The sequence below is a fragment of the Orcinus orca genome, chromosome 5 (assembly GCF_937001465.1).
Source record: "Orcinus orca chromosome 5, mOrcOrc1.1, whole genome shotgun sequence".
Lineage (NCBI taxonomy): Eukaryota > Metazoa > Chordata > Mammalia > Artiodactyla > Delphinidae > Orcinus > Orcinus orca.
The window spans coordinates 147849073-147864705 of NC_064563.1; positions in this window are offsets into that span (position 1 = coordinate 147849073).

The window sequence follows — 15633 nt, forward strand, 5'->3', positions numbered from 1 at the left end:
TTCTGTCCATTTGCTGGATGGATGCCTGACCCGAGGAATTCAAAACGTAAACGTAAGCAGTGGGTCTGCTTCAAAGTGAATTATTCATTAGAAACAGACGAGCATCCCGTGAGATCCATGCTTGGGCTCCTGTTTTTAGTTTTCTAAAAGGATCGCTTAATGCTGGCGGGGGTACAGCAGGGAGACTGGGCGGTAGTCTTGGGGAGGGGCTTTGAGTGGGAGCCCACGGCCGGCTAGCTTTCGGGGTGACGTGCCCCTTGAGTTGTGGGCCCCGGGTGGAGGGGGTGCGTGTGTTTCCGCTGACACAACCAGACCCCTCACCGTTGGGGGTGTCAGGGTCAGGGTGGTGGGTCCTGCTGACACAGCTCAGCAGCGGGTGGGTGACGGGGGCAGCGCGTCATTGGGGACCTGCTCTCAGCTCAAGTGGGACTGATGGCCCGGCTGGGGGGGGCGCCTGAATGAGGCCCTGGGCCTATGGCTGGGGAGGAGGGCCTTTGTGCGGACCCCTGGGCTGGTTGGAGACCCTCCCTTCCTCTTGGAGGGTGACCTGTTAGTGGGCACACGGCGCAGCCCACAGGTTACCGCTGAGAGCGGACCCGGGCTTCTCACCAGGAAGGAAGCCCGTTCCCACAGCCCCTGCTAGGGCCGGGGCAGGGGCTGGGACACCTTCTGACATGCTGTTAATAGCTTTTCCTTTTATTGCAAAATTAATGTGTGTTCCTTTGAGAAACTTGAGAAAAGGCAGATTGGCAAAAGGAGGGCAGTAAAACTTGCTGGCATCCCACCCACTCTGATAAGATCCACGTTGGTATTTACTTCCTCGTGTGGCCTTTCGGATATGTGTGGGACCCCACTATTTACGTCTCCTGGCAGCCTGTTTCTCCACGTCACGCTGTGTCTGTCCGGGAGACTACGAGCCTCCCCACGTACAGGCTGTTCCACATCCCGCCAAGTGTGTGGACCTGAGTTGGTTTAACCCAGCCCCGTGGTCAGACGCTCGGTTATTTCCGGATTTTCTCTCTGTGAATAACACAGCGGTGAACACCTGTAGCCGGCTTTACGCCTTGTATCCGCCTAACACCCAGCGGGAAGCCCCATTCTCGGACCACGTGGTCTGGGTGGAGCTGCCCGCCCTTCCGGCTCCGGACGTGGGTGAGGCAGGCTTGACCCATCGCCCTGGCCAGAGACTGGGTCGGGGATGTCGCGTGGCCTGGGCTGAGCCAGCAGAACCCCTGGGGAGAGGGCCCCCTCTGCTCCTGGAGCTTGCTGGCCATGGGGGTCATCTCTGGGCCACCCTGGAGAGAGAGCCCCTGCAGAGAGAAACAGGTGTGGGAGGGACAGTGGCCCGGAGACTCATCTGGACTCCTGGCTCAGCTGGGCCCAAATCATGGTCCCCTTACCTGTGTCCGTTGCATCAGCCGTGGGTGTATCTGCTTGTCTGAGAGCGAGACACACCAGAGGACAGACCTGGGTTTGCAACCAGAGCATCTGGACAGATGCAGAAGTGGTAGCAGGCCTGGGTGTTGCACGTGGCAGTGCCGGGGGCGGGGGGCCGGGCGGGCCCAGGTTGGGGCGGGTGGAGGGCTCGTTGGCCCCGTGCAGCAGGGTCCCTGCGGAGGGAGGCGGGAGCGCCGTGTGCCCCTCGAGGTGGGAGAGCAGAGGCTCTTCCCCAGACAGAGGCCGGGGGCAGGCATGGCGGGAGCCCTGGCCCAGAACTGTGCTGCTGCGAGGCCCCGCTCCTGGCGCCCCTGCCTTCCGCTCCTACGGTTTGCTGTCTTGAGCGTCCTCTGGTGGCAGCCTGGGGAGTGGGGTGTGGGCCCCTCCTCCCGGCATGTGACCCCCTCCCTTCTGGGCCACTGGCCGGGGCAGGGCTTCAGGGCGGGTGCTGGAGGCGGACACCCCAGGCCAGGTCTCGGTCAAACGCTGTTTCCTCCTTTTGTTGCTGCACCCTCATCCCACCACCCCCCATAAGTGAGTGAAAGCAATGAACCCACAGAAGTCCCAGGTTCTGCAGACAAGGTCATGGTTGCTCCAACCTGGGCGGCCTTGGGCCTCCCCGCCCTCTGTGGGTACCTGCCGCCTCCCATCTCCCCCAGCTCCTCTGTCCCGCCCGGCGTGTGCCCACCGGGGAAAGGCAGGGGAAATGTTGGGGGACCCAGATCGACTGGACACGGCCCCTCCTCCACCATCCGGCTGGGCTGTCCAGGCTGTGGCCTGGGGCCTGCTTCCGCCCCCTTCTCAGCACTGCCTGGTCCGCTGTTTTTGTGGCCCAGCTGTTCACACGGGGCCTGAGTTGCTCCGTCCTGACCACCTGCGGGGGTGCAGGTCAGCGGGGACTGCATGTGGTGGCCTGTGCATGGCTGGGTGGGGACCTTCCTTTGCGTGATGGGACGGGACCGCCCTCCGCAGTCAGCGCACCTGTGATCCAGGTGAAACCTCGAAGGATGTTCCCTACAGCCCACGTGTAAGCCGCGAGAATGACCTGGATTAGGGATCCAGCCAGGGGAAGGCAGAGGGGCCCAGGGAGAAGTGGAGGGAATGCGACCGAGGGAATGTGGCGCTGTGGCGAGCTGCGATGGTCCCAGAGCCTCGGGCCAGGCGTGGGGAGAGATGGGGAGATGGTACAAAGACAGCCGTGGGAAAGTTAACACGGACAGCTCTTCCCGTGGTGGGGAGGAAGTGCACAGAAAAGAAGGAAAACAGCCGGGGTGCTGGGCTGAGGGCCCCTCGCACGGCCCTGTGTCAGGCTGACCGCCGGGGGGACAGGCAGGGGCCGAGGGCCACCGGGGTGACGGTGATGGCCTGGGAGGGCCGTGGCTGCAGCCTGGCTGGGCCGGCCGGCCGACTGGGCTTTCTGTTAGCGTCGCTCGACCTTCACCCCTGGCGCAGGTGCGGCTCAGCAAGAAAAAAATGAAACAAAAGGAAAAGCTGAGGCGGTCGAGCTCACGCTCAGCCCAAACCCGCCGAGGGTCCCCGGGGCCAGACGAGCCCCTGGGCCTGTCCTTCTGCCACTGCTCAGCCCAACACCCTCCAGAAACCCTTTATTGCCAGATAAGCTCCAGTGACAGGATGCGGGGGGCAGAGGGACGTGGAGTTGCTCCGGCCCCGCTGGCCCCATGTCCTCCCTGGAAACCGGATCTGGATGTGGAAAGTTCAAGCCCCCCAGCCCGTCCCCTCCCGTCCCCTGCCGGCCCCTCCTGTCCCCTGGTGCCGGGTCCCCGTGTGGGTACCGCTGGAGCCAAAGTCAGCAGCCGGCCCGGAAGGGAGAGCAGCCTTATCTGCCGCACCGTTTCCCTCGAGGCCGGCCGCACCCCGCTGGCTGCACACTCTCGCCCCCGCCTGCCGTCCAACATTCCCAGACATTCTTCGGGCCCCTGGGCCCCTGGCATCCTGGCGGGCGGCGCTGGGAAGTGACCCGGCTCCGGCTCCCACACGCCAGCTCTGTCGCGGCTGGGGCTCTGGAGAGGCCGTGGTCACCGCGCTGTTTTTGTGGGCAGGACACACAGGGGCTCGGTTCCCACGCTGCCCCCGGGCCGCCCGTTCCAGCCACTGTGCCGTGGACAGACGGGCTGCGGTGGTAACCCGTTCCCACAAGGCCCCCACCCCACAGAGGAAGACCGAGGCTTCCGGGCGCTGGCGTGGAGTAGCGGCCAGTGGCCGCCTGTGCCCTGAGGTGCCCGTGTGACCAGTGGTCTGAGGTCCCAGGACGACGTTGGAACAAACAGGCCAGGCACGTGCTCTGGCCGAGAACCCTTAGCAAACCAGAGTCTTAGGCCCAGTGGTGAGCAGTTCGGCTGCTCCCCTGGGCGGGCCTGTGTCCTGCTCTACCGGACGAGCCCAGGGCATCAGCGGCAGGCGCTCCCTGTGGGGCCTCCAGGCAGGGACCCCAGCTTCCAGCCTCACGTCTACACAGCCGGCAGTGACCACCGGGCCAGCCAGGCGATGGACACTGGGCCTGCGACGCCTGCGTGGGGCTGTGGAGCTGGCGGGGCACGGAGGGTCTTGGAAGTCCGCCGTCAGGTCTGGGGCCGGGCTCCCTGTGGAAGGGACATGGCAGCGTAGTTTGTGAGGCCACCGAGGGTTTTCAGTGGGTCCTGCACTGGGTGTAGCCTTTCCTGAAGCCTGCCGGTTGCTGGGGGAGGGACACCCACGGCTTAAGATGCCCCTGTCCCCACCAGTCCCTGTCTTCAGAGCAGGTCATTCCTGCGGACCCATCTGTGGGTCACTGACCGAAAACCTAGGGAGTCCAGGCCCGGTACTGGGGCAGCCTGCTTTCGCCCTGGGCCTTGGCTCCGGGCAGGACGGGGAGGACACGGGGAGATGCGGACAGTGGCCCCGGCAGAGGACGGGGTCCCAGGAGAGAAGGGAGCCCCGGCCTCCCCACAGGGGAGCACAGACCTGACCCTCTGGTTGCCTGTTGCCGCCGTAATGAGCAAACCACCCGGGCATCCAGATGGTGTGGGCGGTTCCAGGGCAGAGCCACGTCCTGCCTTTTCCTGCTCTGAGAGGCTGAGCGTTCCCTGACGTGCGGCCCCTCCTCCATCTCCAGGCCGCCTGGGGGCCAGTCCTCTTCGCCCCCCCACTCTGTGCCTCTCTCCTTGCTGCCTCCTCTATGTCAAGGACCCCGGCGGTTGCATTGGGCGCCCCCCTCAGCCAGGAGAATCCGCCCTCCAAGTTCAGCGGATGGCAACCCTCGCCACGTAGGCTGACGGGGTCATTGGCTCCAGGGTTTCGGACGTGGTGTCCCTGGAACCACTATTCTGCTGACCACCGTCACTGGGGCTCTGGAGCTGCACCGGGACGGAGGGGTCCGCCTTGGGACCTGGCAAAGGACTCTGGCCGTCAGGAGAGGCTGGGACCTCGCCTGTGGGCTCCTGGGTGGTGGGTAAGGGGAGCGGCTCAACAAGAGTCCTCAGGGCTGCACCTGTTCCTCCGGGGGGTCCTCACCTGGGTCAGTCTCCAGGGTCCCGGTCCACCACGATGGTGATTCTTGGCGTCAGGAGGGCAGCGGTGTGGAGCGGGGCTTCTCCAGTGTAATTCCCGGTCTCCCGGGACTGTGTGGGTCTGGGGCAGTGGGTTGGCATGGCCGGATGCGGGCAGTGCTGCCCGGAAACCTCCCTGTGAGTATCAGGGGATGGAGGTTAGGGAGGTAGCACAGGACGGCCAGAACCAAGGTCTGCCTCGAGAGCACACTGGACGCTTGGCCCGGCCTGGCCGGCACAGCAGGCCACAGCAAGGGGACGGGCCTGGGGAGACGAGGAGGCCCCGAGCTGCACGTCACACGCCAGCAGCTCCCCCCTGGCTGCCACTCCAGAGCTGGACCAGGGTGCTGTCCACAGCGGCGCTGGCAGGGCCTTGGGACAACCTAACAGCAGATCAATCAGACCTTGCTCTACCTTCAGAAACAAGTCGGAACCCTGCCCCCGGCACCCGTCCAAGGCCAAGCCGCTCCCTGCTCTGCCCTGGCCCCCACCCCCATCCTGGATACAACAGCTGGAGGGCCCGTTCCTGGGGCTCCCACGTCCCCAGAGAACCCAGCCCCACGGCTCTGGCCACCCCTCTGACCTCACACGTCCACCCCACCGCACCCCTGCAGCACCTGGTCACGGCCCGGCGGCCCGGTCTTCCTTCAGCTGTCTGCCCGAATGTAACTTAAGGGGGGGTTCTCCCTGACCCATGTGTAACATGCACCGCCCCCCGCCCCCGGCATCACCTGTCCTCCCAGCCGCTCCAGCTTTCTCCGAATACTTTCCCCCAGTGACCTGTCTGCTGCTCGTCCCCTGTCTCTGGCAGTTGGGCTCCCTGCTCCATCCTGGCACGCGGAAGGTGCCTGGTAAGCGACAAATGCCTGTCGGACAAGTGAGTGAAGAGCCGTGGAAAACACTTCCGGAGAGGGAGTCCCAGGAGCCAAAGCCCTGGCTGGAGCACCTCATGCCGCTGGGACAGATGACAAGAGGGGACGCTGGTGGGCTGTGACATCCGCCCAGATGCCCACCCCGCACAGACAGGGGGCTCGCGGGCACACGTGTATGCAGAGGGAGCAGCGAGGGGCTGGCTGGGCACCGGACACACAGCCGTGTCCCGGGAGGAGGGATGGGGGGACGGCAGTATGTGACGGGTCACGTGGGCGGCTGCTGTGGTGCAACTCGGCTCCCGTGGCGAGAGGTCAGACTCGGGGACTGGCCTGGACGGCCGAGCGCCCTGCGGACGAGGCCCACACGCCGTGTGCCACGTGGGTGCAGACTCGGGGACTGGCCTGAACGGCCGAGCGCCCTGTGCACCAGGCCCACACGCTGGGTCCGCGCAGCCTCGCCGTGTGCCACGCGGGTGCAGACTTTTGGGGGCGGACTTAGAAGGCTCACGGAGGACTCACTGTTACTGATCTCAAAACTTACTACAAAGCCGCAGGGGCCAAAACAATGGGGTGCCGGCCAAGGACAGACGCGTAGACCAGTTGACCAGACTGGGAGCCCAGAGATAGACCGTCACACGTGTGGCCAAATGGTTTCGACAAGGGCACTGAGACCGTTCAGCGGGGAAGACAGTCTTTCCAACAAATGGCGCTGAAAAAACTGGACCTCCACATGTGAAGGGATGAAGTTGGACCCTCCCCTAACACCATATAAAGAATAGACTCAAAATGGATCAAAGACCTAAATGCAAGACCTAAAGCAATCAAACTCTTAGAAGAAAACATAGGGCGAAAGCTCCATGATGTTGAACTTGGCAATGACTTCTTGGGTCTGACACCAAAGGCACAGGCAATAAAAGCGAAGATAGGCAAACTGGAGTAATGGGTCATGGGGTCTTCCGGCCTGTGCTGGTGCCCCCATGTCTGTGCAGAACCCCCTGGACTCAGGCCTCTGCTTCCACCCTCTCCTGTGGGAAGATCTGTTCTCACCTGTGCACAGAAAGGCCAGATGCCCTTGGGGCCCCCTGAGACCTATCTGCTGACCCCCGGCAACTGGGATGAGCCCCAGGGGAAAACGCATGCAGCTAAGCCCACTTCACCGTGGCTTCTGCTGCGTCCGGCGGGGCGAACACTTGCCGTGTTTCTCATACGCAGGTGTGACTGTCACGGGGCAGAGCTGACAGTTTGCCATCTGAACTCTGAAGAGAGGGGAGGCTGGGTTCCGGAAGCAGCACGTGGAGAATGACTAGAATCCACACAGGTGTTTGAGCCCCTGTGACGTCTGCGTCCGTGTGCTGAGGGGACACGGCTGTGCATGGCGTCCGCCCCGAGGTCAGCCTGCAGGCACTGAAGCCTCCATCTGAAGGTGGAAGGAGACAGGAGAGGGGAGGGGGAGACGGGACAGGCCCCCGGGGGTCTCTCCGCGCAGCTGGAGCCTGGTAGCCCTCCTGCTGTTCTGCCTTTCCAGATGGTCCCGGGTCCCCGGTTCAGGGGGTCTCTGTCCCTGGAAAGGAGCAGAGGAAAGGCAGGGATGAGGCCCCACAGATGCCGACTCAGGCAGGATCCAGTGTAGATTAAGTGGGATTCAAATGTCGGGGTCCGCAGTTTACACACAGCGTGTGTTCATTTGCATATCGTTTATGTGCGGTCTGGGCTGCAACCGTGCAGTTGAGAAGTTTCCAGAGGCCGCAGGGCCCACAGAGCCTCACAGACTGACTTTCTGCCTCTTAGAGAGAAAGTCTCCAAGCCCGGGTGGAAGGAGTGAGCACAGCGCCGCACTGTTTGCAGAGCAGCTCCGGGCGGGGACGGCTTCGGGCCCCTCTGCAGGCATCGCCCCCGTCTTGCCTCAGAAGGGCCGGAACCGCGTGGGCAGCGCCAGCCGTACCCGTGTCCTTCCTCACCGCGGCCGGCTGGGCGGGCGGCAGAGCTGGGCCCCGACCCTCCCCTGAACCTGGAGGCCTCCCCCTGCCCATGTCCACATGGGTGGCCAGTAGGGGAGGGACCGCGTCAGGAAGCGAGCTGCGGTGTGAATGTTTGCTACGATTATGTGCAAAAGGGACTTCGCTTATTTTGCTCATCTTTATCTAGATTTATGCCATTTTCTGGTACAGATACAAACTCAAAATTGGGCTGTTCGGGGTCCAAAATGCCCCCTGCCTCACAGCCCTCCAGGCATCCCTTCCCGACGTCTCACCAAAATACCAGTGAAGACTCAAAGCAATCCAGTTCCAGATGGATAAAACCCTTATTTTTAAAACAAAGTGATTAAAATACGAGGAATAAATGAGCACAATGTTTGTATTCTCGCAGAGTGAAGAAATACTCTCTAAGCTTATCATAAAGGCAGAAACTCTAAGGATTCAGAATTAAATTAAGGATTGAACTTTTCTTCATGACTGAAAATATCCCAGGAACAAAATGGAAAGGCAAATGGCTTTGGAGGAGGCAGGAATTTCAGCCTTTATGGCACAGTGTGTGATGATGTCGTCAGCGCTCTGACATACGCAGAGGCCAAGAGCAAGGCAGGTGCGTGGCTGACCTGGCAGGTGCCTGGCCCCGCCCACTTGCCGCCTGCGTCCCCCCGTACCTCTTCTCAGGGTCTGCACGGTGCTGGCCTGGAGTCCTGGGGAATTTAGCCCCCACACCCACTCCACCAGCAGCCTCGACAATGCCTGACGGGGCCGGGGGTCAATCACTCAGCTTTCTCACCCTTGGGAGGGGATGCCGGCCCAGTGGCTTATAGGACCCCTTCACTGACTGCCTTCTCTCTCCCGCTCCCTTCCCCCTCCCGAGGTGGGACCATCTCCCAGATAAGCTGCTTAGAGGCAACTCCCGGACTCGGGATCTAGTCCTGAGGGAATCAAACCAAGATATTCCCCCAATTAAAAGTGGGAAAAAAGGGCCACCAAAAGGGAAACACAGACAGCCAGTAACTATGTGAAAATGATTAGGAATCTAGAATTACAGACTCTAATGGGAGACGTGCAGCCTCCAGAGGGTGCTAAGGCAGAACCAGAGCGTCAGAGCCTGGGACCTGTCGTCCCCACAGCCTTCAAGACGTATTTTGGGCCACATTCACGCGATCGTTAAACACACACGGCGCAATTCCACTCTGTCGTTTACTCGAAGAAACTAATTGGATAAGTGTGCAAAGAGCCCCAGGTATGCACGAGATGTTTAAAGCAAAGACAAGGAAAAGCAGCACACTTAAATGGCCAGTAACAATGGACAGCTTACTGCAAGTACCATTGATTTCCACAGTGAAATACCACGTAACCACCAAAAAAGATGACTGCATTATCTATTGGTTGTCATAGAAAAATACTCGTGATACACGAGGTGCAGACGGTGGGATAATGAAACAGTGTGTAGAGTGGCGCCCACTTTATATGCAGACGCCGACAGGTGTAATTTCTGCACTGGAGAATGTCTAGGAAAGGGGAGAGCAGCTACCATTCCAACTGCTGTTACTTTGGAATGGTGGGTGGCGTAGATCATTCTGTTTTTGCCTATCTGTTTTCTCACTTTTCCATAATAAATATGCATTAGTTATGTGGTTTGAAAAAAGCTGGCCCCTGCTCCTGCCAGAGAACAGTCGCGGGTTGCCGAATGCTCTGAGTACAGAGTGCTGTTCGCACCTGCACTGCCCGATGTTTGGTGTGTGCCCCCAATCCAGAGGCGTTGTCTCCACACCACCACTCAGACCCGTCAAGGCAGGAGCACGAGATCCCCAGATGCTCACGCCTGGGGCCGGCCCTGCTCTAACCAGCTAGACCCATGCGGGGGGCTACTCTCCCCAGGGATAACTGTGCCTTCAGCTTGGGGAGGGGTCATCTGCTTCTCCCCTTGGCCCTGGTGGCTCCCTGTGGGTCCCACTGTCCGTGGCCTTGGCCAGCCCCTGGGTTGTGTCTTCCAGGTGGGCACAGCCAACAGTGCCTCTTTCCTCCTAGTTCCAGCTAAAGTCCCAGGGAAGATGCTCATTGGCCAGGATGGAGTCACATGTTCATCCTGAGCCAATCACGATGGTGGGGCCAGGGGTGGCGTGCACTGACCGGCCAGCCAAGACCCTGCCCATCCCTGGAGTGGAGGAGGCAGGTTCAACCCAAGAGAACCACCTAAGGAGAGACTGGGGTGACTGAGGGGCTCACAGGAGGGGCATGGATGTTCCCACCACCCTTGCTGGGTGGCGCTGCTCCGTGCTGACCCCGCCAAGTGTGCAGAGATCCTTTGTCCTCACGCAGCCCACTGTGAGGGGCTGCTGCCACTCCCAGCCCTGGGAGGGGAGGTGACACCCAGGAGGGGCAGAGCTGAGCCCTGGCTGGGTGATGGGCCCTGGACCTGGACCCTGGGCCAGGCCAAAGGCAGGAGAGGGAGGCTCTGGGCAGCAGTGTCTGGGAACCCCTCGGCCATGGTCAGGCTTGGTTGGGGAGCGGGCTGAGGGGAAGGTGAGGACCCTTGGCCCAGGTCCCAAGGAGCCTGGCTGATGCCCCTGGAGCACCAAGGTCAAGTGGTAGCGCCGGGACAGGGATGGGATGGATTTCCCGCCGACACAGGAGAAGAGCCAAGGGGACATTGGGAGGTCGGTACCAGGGGAGCCCCAGAACCCCCACTCCCCACACCCCTCCCCAGGCCAGCCAGCCCAGGGATCTCCTGCTCCCACCTGAACCCAGCCAGCTCCACTGGGGGCAGCAGAAGAGTGTCTGAAAATTACAAAGCCATGGCCAACAGCCTGCACCACCCTGGACACGGTGACCCGGGACACACAGGACACTGAGAATGCGGACTGGACCTGGCAGGCAGCCCAACTCCAGGACGGCCCAGACTCATGCCACCTCTTTGGGTCCAGACCCGGCCAAGGAGCACCCCCCCCGGGAGCACAGGAGGAAAGAGGCTCTCCTCTGGGACTGCCTACCTGGGGTACACGAGCCTGGGAGAGTGGGGCTGTGGGGAGACTGCAACGGGAGTAGGATGTGTATTGTCACTGCAGAAGGTGATGAAGGGTGAGCCAACGATGCCCGTGGAAGTGCCCTGTGAGCAGCCAGCGGCACGTCCTGCTGTGCTGGCCGCACTCCTCTGCGTTCTGTGCCTGCACTTCTCACACCCCTCTCAGGTAGGGAGGCCCCTCCCTGGATCACTAGACCCCCTGCTCACCCACCGACTGCTCAGCTAACAATGGCCTCACCCCCCCTCGGCCCAGTATGGCCGGCCCCTTGGTCTCGGTGTCCTTGCTGATGACACGAGGCCATTTCATTACTCACTGGGCTGTCTTGGGAACAGAGTGGCCAGGACCGGGTGAGCATCTGTCCTGGCCATGTGGGATCCTAGCAGCGGGCGTGCAGGGACCCAGATCCAGGCCACCCCAGTGCTGTGAAGTGTCACAATGGCAAGAACCTTTCCACACAGCAAAAGTAGAGACACAGCTACAGTTCGTGCACCTTTTAGAGCAAAGCCGGCTTTGTGCCACGCACGCGCCATGTGACCCCTGCAGCAGTCACGGAGGTAACAGTGTTTCTCCCAGAGCAGCCTTGATGCTCCACCCTGGGCATCGGTGCAGAGGTCACTTGCGGGCAGCCAGGGCCGCCCCCTGCCTTCCTGCACCCACACCCCAGGTCCTGGCAGGGGAGCCCTCACACCAGGATCTCACACACACACACACACACAGGACTTCTGGTTCTGGCAGATCCAGGGACTTGGTTCCCTGCCTGTCACTCCCACTGGAAGCAAAGGTGCTGAATAAACCATGAGCAGTCGTCCTCAGACACCCGAGGGAGCTGGCAGGGGAGGAGCGAATACGCAGAGGCTGGAGCTGGGGCGTGTGTGGGAGCCCAGGGGAGGCCCAGGTCGGGGAGGTTCAGGGCCGGCCAGACCAGTGCAGTCCAGTGGGGAAGCCCTACCCACACGGGGGCCCGCCCTCTCCTCACAAGGGTGAACCCGGATAACTCCTTAACCCCACCACCCAGGGGACGGCCAGCCCCTAACTTTGGCATTGAGAGGAGGAGGAAACCTCTCCGTTGGGATGTGCGACTGCTCACGGACCCTCAGGAGGCTGGCATACCAAATTCACACCACCTGAGGACCCCAAGGCCCAGAATTTCAGCTGAAGTGGTTTCAGTCTGGCAGTGCCTCTGGGAGAACCCAACCTCAACCTGACCTCAAGGAGCTCCCACAGGTAAAAGTCCAAGACACAGGAAATCATAGTAAAAACCACAAAGCACACAGGCCAGAAGCCGCCACAAGTGAGCTAAGAAACCAGAGGCAGCAAAACAGGTCACAGGTGCTCCGACTGTGGGGCTGTCAGGGCAGAATACCCGGTGAGTTAGGTGTGCCTGGGTCAATACAACGGGACTTCACATGTGAATAAAGGGCACGTGACCAACAAAAATGTAGCAAGCTAAACTGAAAATGACCAAATAGAATTTCTAGAAATGAAAAGTATAATAAATGGAGATAAAACTCAGTGGATTAAGAAGTAAATAAAATTAAAAATAAAGATTCAGTAGTCAAGGGATTGATTTAATTGCAGTTAAATGACGTTAAAGAAAGAACTAGTGAAATGGAAGATAGAGCTGAAGAAATTTTCTCTAATTCGGCAGACACACAACCATGGAAAACGTGAAGAGTACATGGTTAAGAGCAAAGAAAATGGCAAGTATGCACAGTTAAATGTAATAAGTAGATGATCTAAGACACCACGTGTTGTCTACCCACCTAGATAAAATAGACAAGGGCACGAAGAGCAGTGTGGGCTAACTTCAGGCTGTGGGAGCTCAGGCAGGCAACTTACGTGACGGATGAGATGCCGGATGCAGAGCACACAGCTTCTTGACTTTTAAGGGGAAGGGGCAGCAGAGCAAGAAAGGAGAGAACAAGAAACATAGGGAAAGGGAGACAAATATCAAGGTTAAGACAAACATGCGGTGAGACGTCAACAATGCCAAAAGTCGATTCTTTGAAGATGGCTGGTGAGACGGACAAACCCCTGGCCATCCTGACCACGAAGGAGGAGGCACAGATGACTAGTGTTAGGGGTGAGAACAGAAGACATAACCACAGACGCTCCACCAATTACGTGGGGGTTGTTATGAATAACTCTATCCTCTTGGATGAAGTGGATAGAACTCTGGAAAAATATAACTTAATAAAAGCAAGCCAAGAAGAAATAACTGACCTGAATAGTCCTGTAAACATTAGTAAAATTGAACCAGTGGATAAAACCTTTCAAAGCAAAGCAGGCCTAGATAGTTTTAACCGGCAAGTTTTACCAGCATTTAAGAAAGAAAGGATTCTAATCTAAAAAAAGTTATTTCAGAGCATATGAAAAGGAACTTTTTCTAAAAGTCTATATCATATATCATATCTTAATGGTGAACTCTTGAAAGTGTTCCCTTTAAGGTCAGGCACAAGGCAGAGGTGACCACTGTCACCATTCTAGTCAACACTGTATATAAGTCCTAGGAAAGGTTCATAGGGAAGACAAGAAAAGAAGTAAAAGCCAGCTTAAATAGTTAGAATTTTCACCTTCTCACGTAAATGTAGGTAGCCCAGGGCTGGGACTGGGGCTCCATTCTCAGTTGATCCTGCCGCACAGTCATCCTCAACACTTGGCTGTTAACTCATCGTCCAAGATGGCTGCCCAAGTGCTGGCCATCATGTTTGTATTCCAGCCAAGTGGAGAAAGTAAACGAGAAGGAAGTATGACTGCTCTCTGCTTGGACGTTACTTGAGAGGCCTATCTACCGCTTCTACTTCTACCCCACTGGCAGGAGGACATTATTGGACTCAGCTGTCACCTTGATTCTGGGTGGCCACAAGTGGAGAACAAATGGAGAATGGGGCAGGGACGCAGGGACAAGCAGTCAGAGCTGAGAGGACAGCTCAGGCAGTGGGCAGACCGAAGGTCCAAGCCAAGACCGGAGGTCATCCCCTGCTGGGAGGGGTGACATGCCACTGACGTCCTCCAGCTGTGCCCACCCAGCCTCCAGCCCCTTTGGGGGATGAGGGGAGGAGGCAGTGGGATGGCCGTTGGTCTTCTGTGGCAGCTGGAGCAATGTGGGCCGGACTCTGGCCTGGCTTGCAAGACACCGCATGACCTTGCTCGTTTCAGTGCCATGAGCGGGAAGACGCGACGAGTAGCTGTTTTGCTGCCGGGGTCCATGTACTGGCAGGAGGGCTTTTAGCAAATGTGCAGAGCACGGTGGCCTTTGCCATAATTTCAGCAAAGCGTATTTTTAGCTTAAAGACTCCGGAGTGACCTGACTATGCAGCCCCAGAGCCTAAACCTGCCATCGGAGCCAGGGCGGAGGCAGCTGGTCCCCCCGCCCCACCACCCAGTCCAGACAGTGCCCTGTCAGGAGGACCAAAGCAAAGGTCTTGTGGGTCACACACTCCAGAATGTTTAAAACACCTGCCAGACAAAGGACCAGCTGCAGCGCCGGTGCTGCATTTAGCAGTGAGTACATGGGGGCCGTGGGGGCCTCCGCCGAGCAGAGAGGACCCTGGATGCACAGTGGGGACCCCACGGTGCATGCGGAGGGGCAGGGCCTAGGAGCTGCAGGGCCCCAGCTTCCATCACCTTGTCGTGGAATCCTCTGTCCCCACCGCAGGGCCAGCAGGAAGGGCTTCTGTGACAGGTGACGGGGGAGCCCAGAGGTGCAGCCTTGCAAATTCCCATCGAGGTTATTCTCAGAACGCAATAGCTGGGAGGACGGGCACAGCATTTGTCAGAGATGGAGCCGGCGTGATAACCAGGCACTGTGCCCTAGAGGAGAGGTGGGCTGCGTCAGCAAGGCCTCAAAGCGACTGGGTTTAAATCTTCTCTGCAGGTCGGGTCTGAGGGGGGTGTGAACGCTCCTCTAGCCTAGGTCCAGTGGTGAGGAATTGGGTGGTGAAGCCCTCAAGGGCTACGCGGCCCCTCCTGGTCTTTCTGGAAGGGGCCCTGGGCAGCCCCAGCCTGACCAGTGAGCAGGGTGCACACGTAAAGGCTGAACCCAGGCTGCGACGATACGCAGAAAGGCAGTCCGGCCACTCGGGGCTCGTGTGAGGCTGTGGGGAGGCAAGAGGGCTGGGCCGGCCCCGCCCAGAGCAGGACCCTCGTCCCTGGCGTCTGCCCGGTACCCCGGCCCTCGGCCTCCCAGTGGGCCCGGGTCAATCCCAACACATTGGTCAACGAGACCAGAGTCCACTGGGTGCCATCAGCAGGATGGTGCAGCAACGAGGGTCACAGGTTTGCTGGGCACCCCTGGGCACCCCTTCAACTCGAGGGTGGCCCCTGTCAGCAGGGCATATTGGAGGAGGGGCGGGGCTTTGTCCAAACCCCAGGTTAAGAGTTACTCATGGATGAGAGCTCCTAGTCTACAAGCTTTCCTGGAGTCCTTATCGTTTAAGAAACGTGTCCCTGAGGACAGGCCAATACATTGTGTCATCCTGGTGCAGAGTCCCCGCCTTGGTCCGCAGTGTGGGGTTCCCTGAGGGGGAGGGGAAGGCCGATGCCCTCCTTCCCACGATCTAGGTCGAGCCTCCTTCAGTCTCCGCACGCTGTCTGGGTCCGGACCCTCTCCCCGGGGTGCCCCGCTCCAGCACTCTCTGTGGGTGCACCCCCTAAGCAAGGGGGAGTTCACCCCTGGACACCAAATGTCCTGGAGCAGTGGCTGCAGACCGCCGTGGATTGGGGGGCCTTGTGGGGTGGGGAGCGTCCTGGAGAGGGGAGAGGAGGGCTGCAGGGG